The following is a 12099-nucleotide window of genomic DNA, read 5'->3' on the forward strand; positions in this document are numbered from 1 at the left end:
TTGAAATTCTTTCTAATGTATGCTTTATAAATGTAGTTTAACCAATTAACCAGGAAAAAATGTGCGGTTCACTAAATTAAGTTCAAATGCATTTCGTGAAACTACCCCTTTGCCTCACTAAAATCAGTGAGGCTCGCTAAAAATTTAGAGGGGATAATTTTGCCTCACTAAAATTTTAGTGGGGCAAGTTTTTTTTAAAGAATTCACCTCTGTTGCTTATTTCTGCTTGGTTATGAATATTCTTGATGTAACTTTTAGAGTCGCTAAGTTTTAATAATTGCATGTGATTAGATAAGGCAGATATATATTTGCCAATCATGGATGTATTATTGACAGGTTTAAATAATATGTTAGAAGTAATTTTGCCAGGCGTTTCAATATTTTTGTCATAAAATTCAGTTTGCCATAAATACATTCATACATTTTAAATTGCACTGTCGAAAATACATCTACTGTACTTTTGCGGGATGTGTAAATGGCATTCCCCTGTATGATCCATCTCTATACTCAATAAAGTTTATATATAACTTTCTCAGTTAAGCTCTCCAAAACCGATAATTCAACTTGAGTTTATGGTCTTCTATGTTCCTACCTAATATTACTAGTATAGTTTACTATCATTAGTAGCATATCTACTCTATAATCAGAATTTTCAGAAATATTACTTCTAAAGCAGCTTATAAGATGTTAAAGGTACAATAAAAAAAACTTTTTATTTACTGCTTAACTTTATAAGTAGGGTAAGGGGGGGGAAGTTTCGGTAAGGGGCTATTCTCGGTAATTTCGACCTACCTTCATTAAAGGACCTTTTTCTCCATGTTCCTTTCAAATGACAGAAAAAAACATAAAAGCAAATTTGTTCCTAATTAAATTGCCTACAAAAAAGTATAAAATGAATTTTTTGTGAGATGAATATTAAGGGTACTTATTGGGTCTCAAAGTCGGACGAAAAAATTTTTTTTTCCAAAAATTTTTTAGTAGGTGTGTAAAGATCGACCTACACAAAAATTGGTAAGACCTAGAGCTGATCTGAAAAACTTTTTGAACTAGAAATTGCCCGCTTTTTCCAAATCCGTTGAGAGCTTTAAAATCGGGTTAATATTTTTTTCAAAAATGACCAAAGTTGGCGCCGGGGGAAAAATTGGTAATTTCAAAAGAAATTAAAATTCAACTTTTAAGGTCATGTTTTCATGTTTTCTTTTGTCAAATCTATTATTCCATATGGACTTTTTAAGAATTAGGCCTAAAAATGAATAGAACAGATAAAAAACAAAAAAAATTAATTTTATTTTTTGAATCAAAATTTTGCGAGGAAAAAATCAAAATTTCTGGTCCTTTGAAAAAAAAATATTTTTGACATAGGAGGAATAGTCCGATCTTTATGAATTTTTTTGTGGTTAATCCCAATCACCTATACTAATTATGATTTATTACGCTTGTTTGGTCGTTTGGCCTTTTTTCATCAATTTTTTTAAGGTTAAAATGTAGTCAAGATTTTTTGCAAAGATGACACTTTTGCTTCAAATTCAATTTTTGAGGTCAATTTTTAATCAATTTTCATGTTTTTGGGGCTAAATCTATAGTTCAATGTGAGCTTTTTTAGGATCAGGCCTAAAAAGTAATAAAATACGTTTTTTTCTTATATTAATTTTAAGTTTTTTTAAAAAAATTTTCGAAAAAAAAAATCGAAAATTCGCGTCTTTCAAAAAAATTCATTTTTAACATAGAAGGAATAGTCCGATCATTATGAAACTTTTTGTGGATAATCCCTATAACCTATACTAATTATGATTATTTATGTTCAACTGGCCGTTTGGCCGTTTTTCATCGATTTTTTTTAGGTTGAAAAAAATTACCGATATTTCCCCCGGTGGTGGGGAAATATCGGTAACTTTTTTGCGGTCAATTTCGGCCAACTTCTAAAAGTCCTAGGATAATGTCCTTTTAGGACCTGATAGTCCTTTCCGTAAGCTTTCTACTGGTCTTGGTTTCATTTGAAAATATTAATATTTACCCCATTTTTTTTCAAAAAAAACCGAAAAAAAACCGAAATTTCCCCCCCCTTACCCTATATTTCATGAAAAATTGAGAATTTTTAGAAATTGGGTTTAAAAAACTAAGATTTTTAACACAAACATTTCATTACTTCTAAACTATTCTAGTAATTTAACTTATGATAGCTATAGCTCTAGGGTCATAATTATACTTGTATTATTATAGTTATATTGTCATAATGCAACTAAGCAGCTTTAGAGAACGCGCAAAATACAAAGTTGAGGCCAAAGGCTAGTAATAGACAAAAAATATTTGCATTGTTTTAGATGGTATCTAGGTTTTTATTCTAAAAGTTGATATAAATGCAACATTATGAGGAGAACGAATTATTGAATTGAGATTATAGTGAAGAGGGGTGTATCCATTCCCATTAATTTTGCCAAAGGGTGGATGATACATCCCCTTTTAAATACAAACCCCTGAAATTTACAACTCTTTGCACATCTATGTGAAGAATCCTATTTGTTTTCTTAATAAAATGTAGATTAAAGATATAAAAATTGGATCAAATGCTAGTCTTAAGTCAAGGTGACACTAAAGGTGACATTTTGCATCTTTTGAAAGGCATTGCAGGCTTAAAAGTAAGTATACAATATAAAAGCACTTTCAAAAATATTATCCATGCTTAGTATGGTATAATATACAGTGTGCTCCAATAGAGCTTCTTTTGTAGTTTTGTACGCTAATTTTAGCCTACCAAAAAAGAATCCGGAATCCGCTATTAAAAAACGGATTCCAGATCAGATTCGGATTCCAAAATTGACCAAAAATTGGGCGGATTACGGATTCGGATTGCCAACCCTAGTTTTGATAGTTAATTTTCATTTTCTTTCTTTCTGCTGGTATAATTAAACACTAGGCAATGTTTTTTTTTATAGTTTTTGCTATTGGAATCTTTAATATACTTAGCTAAACTTTACAATATATAGTAATTCTGAGCTTATTTTTACCCAGAAAAACAACAATGATGCACAAAATTACCCCTTTTGTGGATTACAATTAGTGGATTCTCAACTTAAGGAACCAACCAATCAAATCAAATAAAAAATCTCCAAAGCTGTTAAGCCAATAAATAAGAAAACATTATTATACAACTTTTAGGACTAGTGTTATAAACAGCCCATTGTCCCCTTCCTCCCTGTTTTTAATTTATTACTTTTTATACATCTTATAGGTTCATACTGTATGCATCTACTTACATTTTGCCTCACTCTACACTCAATGAGCTTTCAAGATTGGTTGTGCCTTGCTGCTGTGCTGGATTTAGGATAAAGATATAGACTTGCAATAATCCATACCATATACATACCATTCTTTAAAACATAATGTTCTTATACAAAAAAAATTTACATTTTTTTAGTTTCCATCGATATTCTCTTTTTTCTGTCAAACTACCAAAAAAAGAGAATTTTGAAACTTTTAAAATGTACCAATGCCATTCAGAAAAAAATATTTTTGTCCCATTTCTTGTCAATAGTATCTAGGCTTCTTTGACAAGGGCAAAGCAAATAAAATGTGAAGTGAGAAAGATCTCAGCTAAAAGGTGGACTACAGAGAATATTATTGATATTGTTACTAAGGTAGTTAATTTTTAGTAGTTAGTTAATCCATGCAATATTTTTTCATCTTAATATGACAAATTATATACTACTACAGATACTAAATTGGAGGAATAAATTCAAGAAATTCCAGAAAAAATATGTACACCCATCAGATAACCAACTCTTTGATTACACTAACTGTGCATGGTAATGAGTTGTGCCATTCAGAGCCATTTTTAACGTCTTTAATTATGATTTTTAAAAAAAATTTAAAGCCAACGCTGAACCTCTATATTTCTCAAAGGTAGAAAAATACAATGTTTGGAGAAATAGTAACTTATCGGGTATAGGATGACTTTCAATAGCCAAATGACTTGCATTATTAAGAAAAGGAAAATAAGTGAATGTACAAGAACTCCTAATTTTATCAATGTAAAATATAAAATGTGTAACGGGGAAATAAGATATAATTGGGAAAGTAATGCTGTTTAAGAAAATATTTTAAAATCTATTAATTCTGTGTTCCGAGTGCGGTAAGATGGGACAGAAAAAAAGTTTAAACAACCATTCATATGAATTCATCTTAAAATAATGAAATCAGAAAAATAAAAAGGCCTTACTGTATGCTATAGATATTAATTAAATTGCTTAAATGACAAAAACATTACTATTAATAATAAAGAATGTTTACCTACTATTTCTCATATTTTGAACTAGCCCTTTTTTTATTTTAATGAACTTGGTGAAAAAATGCAAATTATCAGAAAAGTTTTGTGCATTCCATAGAGCTAGAAAAATAATAGATTTTGTTTGAAGTTGGCTTTAGAAACATTTGGTTAGACAGGGCTGCCTTATCTTGATCATGGGCAAGGTTCCCAACTTAATACGAGGGAGGGAGGGGACATTGGACTGTAAAACACATTGGAACCCAAAGTTGTTTGGTGGTTGGCCTCAAATCTGTGGGTACTTTATATCTTGATTGGTGTCCAAACTTTTCAACCAAAAATTTTCATCCTTAGGTGTGTTCATCGGCCATTGTCTTATTCCTTTAGATGCCTTATTTTAAAATGACAAGTTCAAATGTCCTGCTTAAAACTAAAGTTAAGCGTATATGAGTCAAAACTACTCTATAACCATATGGCCATACATCTTTGCTATAATATTTAGCTGCGAATGACTAATATTTCCCAAAATTAGAATATATTCAAAATTCGTGAAAGTGTTTAATGTTGCTACAATAATACAAAATAAATAAATTATCCTATCTTCTTTAATGGAAACATAAAACTTGTTATTGCCCAATTAATGGACCAATTAGAAACAATATCTTTAAATGTGAACGATAATTAGCTCAAGACAAGCTTTTAAGGTTTTTACGTAACTAGGAAAGTACGTCATCAATTGAATTAATATAATTTCAAAGTAGATTGATCGTGGCGAATAGGTTAGGTTTAGTAAGGGTTAGAAAATATATTGCTATATTATTTATAAATATTGCTAAAATCCGCAATCTGCAATCTAAAATCTGCAATCCACAAAAAAAAAACAAGAATTCGCGGATTTAGAGAATGGCATTGCTAATAGAAGTTGGAAGTATTTTAATTTAAGTTTCTGTGGACAATTTCAAAAGAAAACAATGTAAATATTAATATTTAATTAATTGTTACATGTAACAAATAAAAGACAGACAGTATGAGAAACCTAAGCTTTATTGTACACGTTTTGTATGTAAACAAGGATGACAACATCCATAAAAGCGAAGCACTGAAACGGTATGACAAACGGACATCAACACTTGTATAGTGTTTCTTAATTATCATAATATAAATTTATAAGAGTCAAAGCAAAATTGTAAGTAAATTTGTTGTAAAACTGCTTGATACAGGATAATTTTTATGGACATACTTACATTTTTAGGACTTGATTATAGAGTTGCTTCGCCTTTTACATTATACTTTGTTGTTCCAGGAATCAATATACCAATAATCAGATCAATCCGATGATTTGATCACATAAAAATTTGTTGTTAAAAAAGTAAAAAAATCAACATGTTTAAAATGGACGTACGGACATTTTGGTAATGATTATAGAGTTGCTACGCTTTCTAAATCGTACCTAACTATTAAAGGAATCACCATGCAAAATTTGAAATCGCTAGGACAATTCTAACATGCCTAAATTAACGGAAAAAGCTATCCGTTACGGACGTACGGACGGACGGACGGACGGACGGACCGACCCTAATTATAGAAAAGCTTCGCTTTTAAAAATGAATTGATGAAAACGATTATAAAGAATGATTTTTATTCAATTTCATGTTAACTATTTTATATTATAATGTACACCAATTGTTTTACTAGTGAAAAAAAGGCTGAATCAGTTGTGCATAAATTGTCCCAATTAGGTGTTTGACAGAACTATCTAATTGAATATTTAAAAAGAAAAGTGATTATCAATTCTAGTTAACTATTATCAGATCAATATTCAGTATACAGGTTGATTAAGGTTGACGTAACTGAAGCTTTTTTAGGCAGGGGAGGGGTTTTCTCCGGAACCACTTGATGAACCGTGTAATTTTTTTGGACTGAAGCTTTTATAGGTATGAACATCTTATGGTTTTGAAGTCAACCCCCTACCCCCACCCCCTAGCCCCCCGGGGCTCAAAACCCACCTAAAACTGAACCTAACCTTAATTTTCTCATTAACCATTTGACCAATAGAGATGATTTCCTAAACTTAATCTTTTATGCTTTTAAACTAACTTCTAGTTTAGAAGTCACCCCACTGCCGCCAACCCCTAGCCCTCTGGGGATAAAAAAAACACCTAAAAATGAACCTAACCTTAATTTTCTCAGAAACCATTTGATCAATAGAGATGATTTCTTAAACTTAAGCTTTAATGCTTATAAATTAAAGGGGGGGGGGGGGGGTTAATGCAACCATCTCGTAATCAATGTATAAATGGCACTTAGAATTGGAATTTTGATCTGAAATTTTGCATGAGTAATCCTTGGTAGGTCTATTAAAAAGGACTATTGTAATTTTTTTTACATTAAAAATTTTTTTTTCTTTTTTGTTTTTGACAAAGGGGGGAGGCGGATGTGCCACTTTTTGAAACCAAAACTAAAAGTCAAAGGAACTCAACTAAAAAAAGAGTTACAGGTCCGAGATTTTGCATGGCAGTTGCTTAATAGGGGTACAATATGGAACTGTTAAGAAACGGCGGCGCAACCGCCGAAAACCGCCGAGAAAAGGCAAAAAAAAAATCGGCGGGAAACGCCAGTTTTCGGCGGTTGCGCCGCCGTTTCTTCACAGTTCCATATTGTACCCCTATAAAGCAACTGCCATGCAAAATCTCAGACCTGTAACTTTTTTTTTAGATGAGTTCCTTTGTTGACTTTTGGTTTTGGTTTCAAAAAGTGGCACATCCGCCTCCCCCCTTCAAGAAATCGACAAGAAATTGATCTTATTCTTTTATACTAAAATCTTGTTAACATTTTTAGTGGTATTTAACCTAATTCAAACTAAGAATGTTGTATTATTTCATTTAAAGAGATGGTTGAATAGACTAAGAAATTTCATATTTTTGGATGACGTAAATTAAGTTTTTAAAATACAGATTAATTACCTAATTCTTTTAAAAAGAGTAAAGTACAGAAATTATACACATTATAATCGGAGAAACTAGACTCCAATGAAAAAACTGCCTCAATAAAATATTTTCTTCTACAAAAATGAAGCTTACGTTTTCGATGATTACTGAACCGATTGGGTATTTCAATTTAGGGAAGTCCTAGAGTGGTTGTTAATTAATAAATTACTTCATTTTAAGTATTGGGATGGTTTTAGGGGTATTTTTAAATTCTTCGAATACCTTGCCCCTAGATACTAGGGGCGCAACGACTAGTAATCTAAGCTGAAACTGAATTTTTAACAACCTGTGCTTATGTTTTGATTGATGGAAGATGTGAAAAGAAAAAGAGGGAGGGGGATGAAGGGATGATTCTTCAAGATTAGAATTCAATTTCCTGATTTTAGAGCTCAGCCGGAGATGGATATTGCAACAAACTAACACAGGCATTGTAGGGATTAGAATAAGGGACAAGACAATGGCCGATAAACTTATGTACAACCCCAATGATGATACATAAAATTACCCCTTCTGTAGATTAAAGTTAGTTTTTGAAACGTTTGAGCACTTAACTTAATGAAACAACCCTTAAAAATTCACTAAAGTTTTCAAAGTTATTGTAAAAGTTTGGGGACTAGTGTAACAACTAGCCCATTGTCTCCTCTCTCTTTATGGAAGTTTTTCAGTCTAATTTACTAATGCTTTATTTCATAATATTTTAGTATTTTTAATATTTGTAGGTATTTCGTTTTTATGAGAAAAAACAGAATTTTTAATTACCTAGGTAATCAATATTAACATTTCATTATTGATAAAATGTCAATAAAAAAATGTCATGTTTTAGGTTATTAGAAATTTTCCAATGAAAAGTATTAATAATGTAAAATTTCTCATTTTCAAACTATTTTTTATTATTCATATTTAGACACATGTTAACCCGTTGATGAAATATGTAACTTTTTAAATGCAAAAGAAGTAAGTTAAAAACTCTTAAAAACTGATCTTAACGAAAGTCAGACCGTGTAATGACAATACAAAAAAGCCTTAGAGGCTCAATTTAAAAGTAAAAAAAATCAATATGAAACCAACCTATTAATTAAACAATAATAAAATGTTAAATTTTCAAAGTATTAAAACCCACCTTCAATATATTCACAGATTGAGAGAAGTATTGTAGTGTGTTCACTTTGAGATCCAACTATTGTTACTGCACTCCCCACAGGATATCAGATACAGACAATCATCCGTCTTTTACAACCACCACGACTAGAAATACAATTCTCCCAGAGACTCCTCTCTCTCTCCGACACTCTGCTGCATGTACCTCCGATATTTCTCTCTACAAGGGTGGTAATAGAAGAGGAGGGCGGGGGGGGGGGGGAGGGTTAGTGGAAGAGGGTTTTGGTTGTCAAAATACGCGTGTAATGAGATTCTTAGAAACAAACACTATATCATACACAGTACTTTCACATAAAAACCTTTTCACTATTTTATCACTAAAAATATAAAGTTTCACTTAAATCATTTCATCTGAAATACAAGAGAGAAATATTAAAAATATCATTTCACAAAAAATTTTAAAAAAAATAGGAATAATGAGAATACAAAACGCAAGAATAAAATACCATAGTCATAATTTAGTAAAAATATCTTAAAAATAATATTTATATTGCATAAGAAATTGATTAAGTTTTGCACAGCATGATTCATGTAAAAGAAAAATTCTTTCTGCTTAAATTAAATTAAAATTGTTTTAGTAGGTACAATTTACTTTGATAAATAACCATGATCTAAAATTTTGGATAGAAATATTATATCTATAAAACAGCAGATTTATTGGAACTGACTTAATTCTATTAAACTGCTAAACTATTAAACAGATTAAAATACTATTAAAAAAAACAGCAAATGAAAACAAATTGTAGATAAAAATTTCCAATTTAAATTGTGCATATCTTAAGGCACATTTTTATTATAATTGTAATACTATAAAAATCTTTATTAGAGCATTACATAGCAATGCCTTCATTTTGATTTAAAAAAAATAATCATTCAGTCTTCTTTTAAAGAACACCTAAATTTAAGTGCACATTTTAAATGATAAATAGATAATTTACCAGGAATCATCATGCATAGTTTGAAATCGCTAGGACAATTCTAACATGCCTAAATTAACAAAAAAAAGCTATCCGTTCCGGACGTATGGACGGACGGACCGACCCTTATCATAGAAAAGCAAGACTTAAGAAAAATAGCAAAATCTACTTATTATGTAACAGATACATAAATGCCAAAATCAACAGTATAGTGTTTCAAATAAAGTAAAAGTTCTAGTCTAGAAACTTTCTTGGGACACATATGACTTCTACAAATATTTTTAAAGCTAGAAATCTTTACTATTTAAATTTTAGAGATTTGTTAAAGTTGTTGCTTCTTTCTCCTTTTTGCAAATTTAAAGAATTCTTGACTTTAGAAATATTAAGTTATGTGGAACTTATCTTAATCAATCAACTAAATTATAATTATAAATGGTCCCAATAAATTTTTTTTCAATTAAAAATGTAAAAATATTCTATAACCATTTTAATTCTAAGATAAGAATTTGAACTTAAAGTGAGTAATATTAGAAAACCAATAGTTTTGCAGAGCTATAAAAAGAAATTTATAATTCTATTTTTACAGAAACATTCTAGTTAAAGTAATGGCATACTGGATTTAATAGATCCATTTTAATCTTATTTTATTTTTACATTTATACAATTCTATTTAAACTAGTCATCCTATAATATAAAACTTAATAGACCTATCATATGTTTGACAAGTTTATCCACTTCAAAAAGAAAAATAACAATAGTTGTAATTTTTTTAAGGAGAATATTTAGCATTATATTTTACACCTACCCCCTCCCTCAATATAAAAAAAAGAAAAAGGAGAAAAGCTACTGTGAAATATGACGAAACCCGCTAATTCGCTTTCTTTCCATGATCGAAATTTTCAATAAAAGGCGTAAGCACTACGAAGAAATGTGCACTTTCCACAATGTGTAACATTTTCAAATAAATCAGACTTAAATCCCAGAATCACAGAGGGACTGTAGATATTTCAACATTAATGCAATTTACACTGCGAAAAGACAATAAAGGAAAATTGAATATATAGGGAACTACATTCAACATAGTCTTCACTTTAAATACAATAAAATTTTATATTCTGTTTAATATATTTTGGCTAAGGGGGGGGGGGGAAGTTTGTACACTTACAGGAAATGAAATTCAAAACCAATGTTTGGGAGGGTCGTATGGGCTTGTTTTTAAAGTTATCAACCTAATTCTTTTTGTAGGCTCTCTTATATGACTTGATATACACGTATTTCTTTGAAAATTGAATTTCGGTACTTTCCTTCTAGGGGCTTGTGGAGCAAAAGACCCCCCAAAACACTAAAAATATGAGTTCTGACCTTATTTTTAAAGATATCGACCTGATTTTTTCTTTATAATACTTTTTTAACATACCCGAATCAACGAACCATTACAGATTTCATTTTGGGACTTTCCTTCTAGGGGCTTGTGGAGTAAAAGACCCCCAAAACACAAAAATATGAGTAATGGGCTTATTTTTGAAGATATCAACCTGATTTTTTTTAAAAAATACCTTTTTATTTTTTAACTTAACCGAATTAACGAACCATTAAAGATTTCATTTTGGGACTTTCCTCTTAGGGGCTTTTGGAGCAAGAGACCCCCCAAAACACAAAAATATGAGTACTGGGCTTATTTTTGAAGATATCAACCTGCTTTTTTTATATAAAAATAATATTTAAACATAACCGAATCTACGAACCATTACAGATTTCATTTTGGGACTTTCCTTCTAGGGGCTTGTGGAGCAAGAGACCCCCAAAAATCATAAAAATATGAGTTGTGGGCTTCTCTTTTAGTATATCAACCTTATTTTTTTATATAATAAAAAATACTATTTTAACATAACCGAATCTACGAACCATTACAGATTTCATTTTGGTACTTTCCTTCTACGGGCTTGTGGAGCAAAAGACCCCAAAAACACTAAAAATATGAGTTTTGAGCTTATTTTTAAAGATATCAACCTGATTTTTTATATAAAAATACTATTTTAACATAACCGAATCTACGAACCATTATAGATTTCATTTTGGGACTTTCCTTCTAGGGGCTTGTGGAGCAAAAGACCCCAAAAACACTAAAAATATGAGTTCTGGCCTTATTTTTAAATATATTTTTTAGGAACACTTTTTTTATCATAACCGAACTAAGAAACCATTACAGCTTTCATTTTTGGACTTTCCTTCTAGAAGCTAGTGGGGCAAAAGACCCCCAATATTTTTAGAGATATTAAGCTGATTTTTTTCATGAAAACTTTTTTCACATGTTTGAACTAGGTAGCCACTATTAATTTTATTTTGGCACTTTCCTTTTAGGGGAAAGTAGGGTAAAACTTCTCCAAAACAAAATAAATTGAGTTCTCAGGTTATCTTCAAAAATATTTTTAGTGTTTTGGGGGTCTTTTGCTCCACAAGCCCCTAGAAGGAAAGTCCCAAAATGAAATCCTAATGGTTTCTTAGTTCGGTTATGTTAAAAAAGTATTATTTTAAAAAGATCAGGTTGATATCTTTAAAAATAAGCTCAGAACTCATATTTTTAGTGGTTTTGGAATCTTTGCTCCACTAGCCCCTAGAAGGAAAGTCCCAAAATGAAATCTGTAATGTTTTCTTAATTTGGTTATGTCAAAACAGTATTATTTTTTAAAAATCAGGTTGATATATTAAAAAATAAGCTCAGAACTCATATTTTTAGTGTTTTTGGGGTCTTTTGCTCCACAAGCCCGTAGAAGGA

At 30.5% G+C, this 12099-nt stretch overlaps 1 protein-coding gene across 2 annotated transcripts in view; it reads right to left on the minus strand.

The window, feature by feature from the left end:
- Positions 1 to 8766, minus strand: part of LOC145307844 (27 kDa glycoprotein-like) — a 78612-nt gene extending 69846 nt beyond the window's left edge. For both annotated transcript variants that reach the window (XR_013875711.1, XM_080150231.1), the window contains exon 1: positions 8369 to 8766. The gene's annotated coding sequence lies outside the window, so the exon portion shown is untranslated. The remainder of the gene's footprint in view (positions 1 to 8368) is intronic.
- Positions 8767 to 12099: the final 3333 nt, after the last annotated feature.

This window comes from Acartia tonsa, chromosome 2, assembly GCF_053477335.1.
Source record: "Acartia tonsa isolate MP-2025a chromosome 2, ASM5347733v1, whole genome shotgun sequence".
Classification (NCBI taxonomy): domain Eukaryota; kingdom Metazoa; phylum Arthropoda; class Copepoda; order Calanoida; family Acartiidae; genus Acartia; species Acartia tonsa.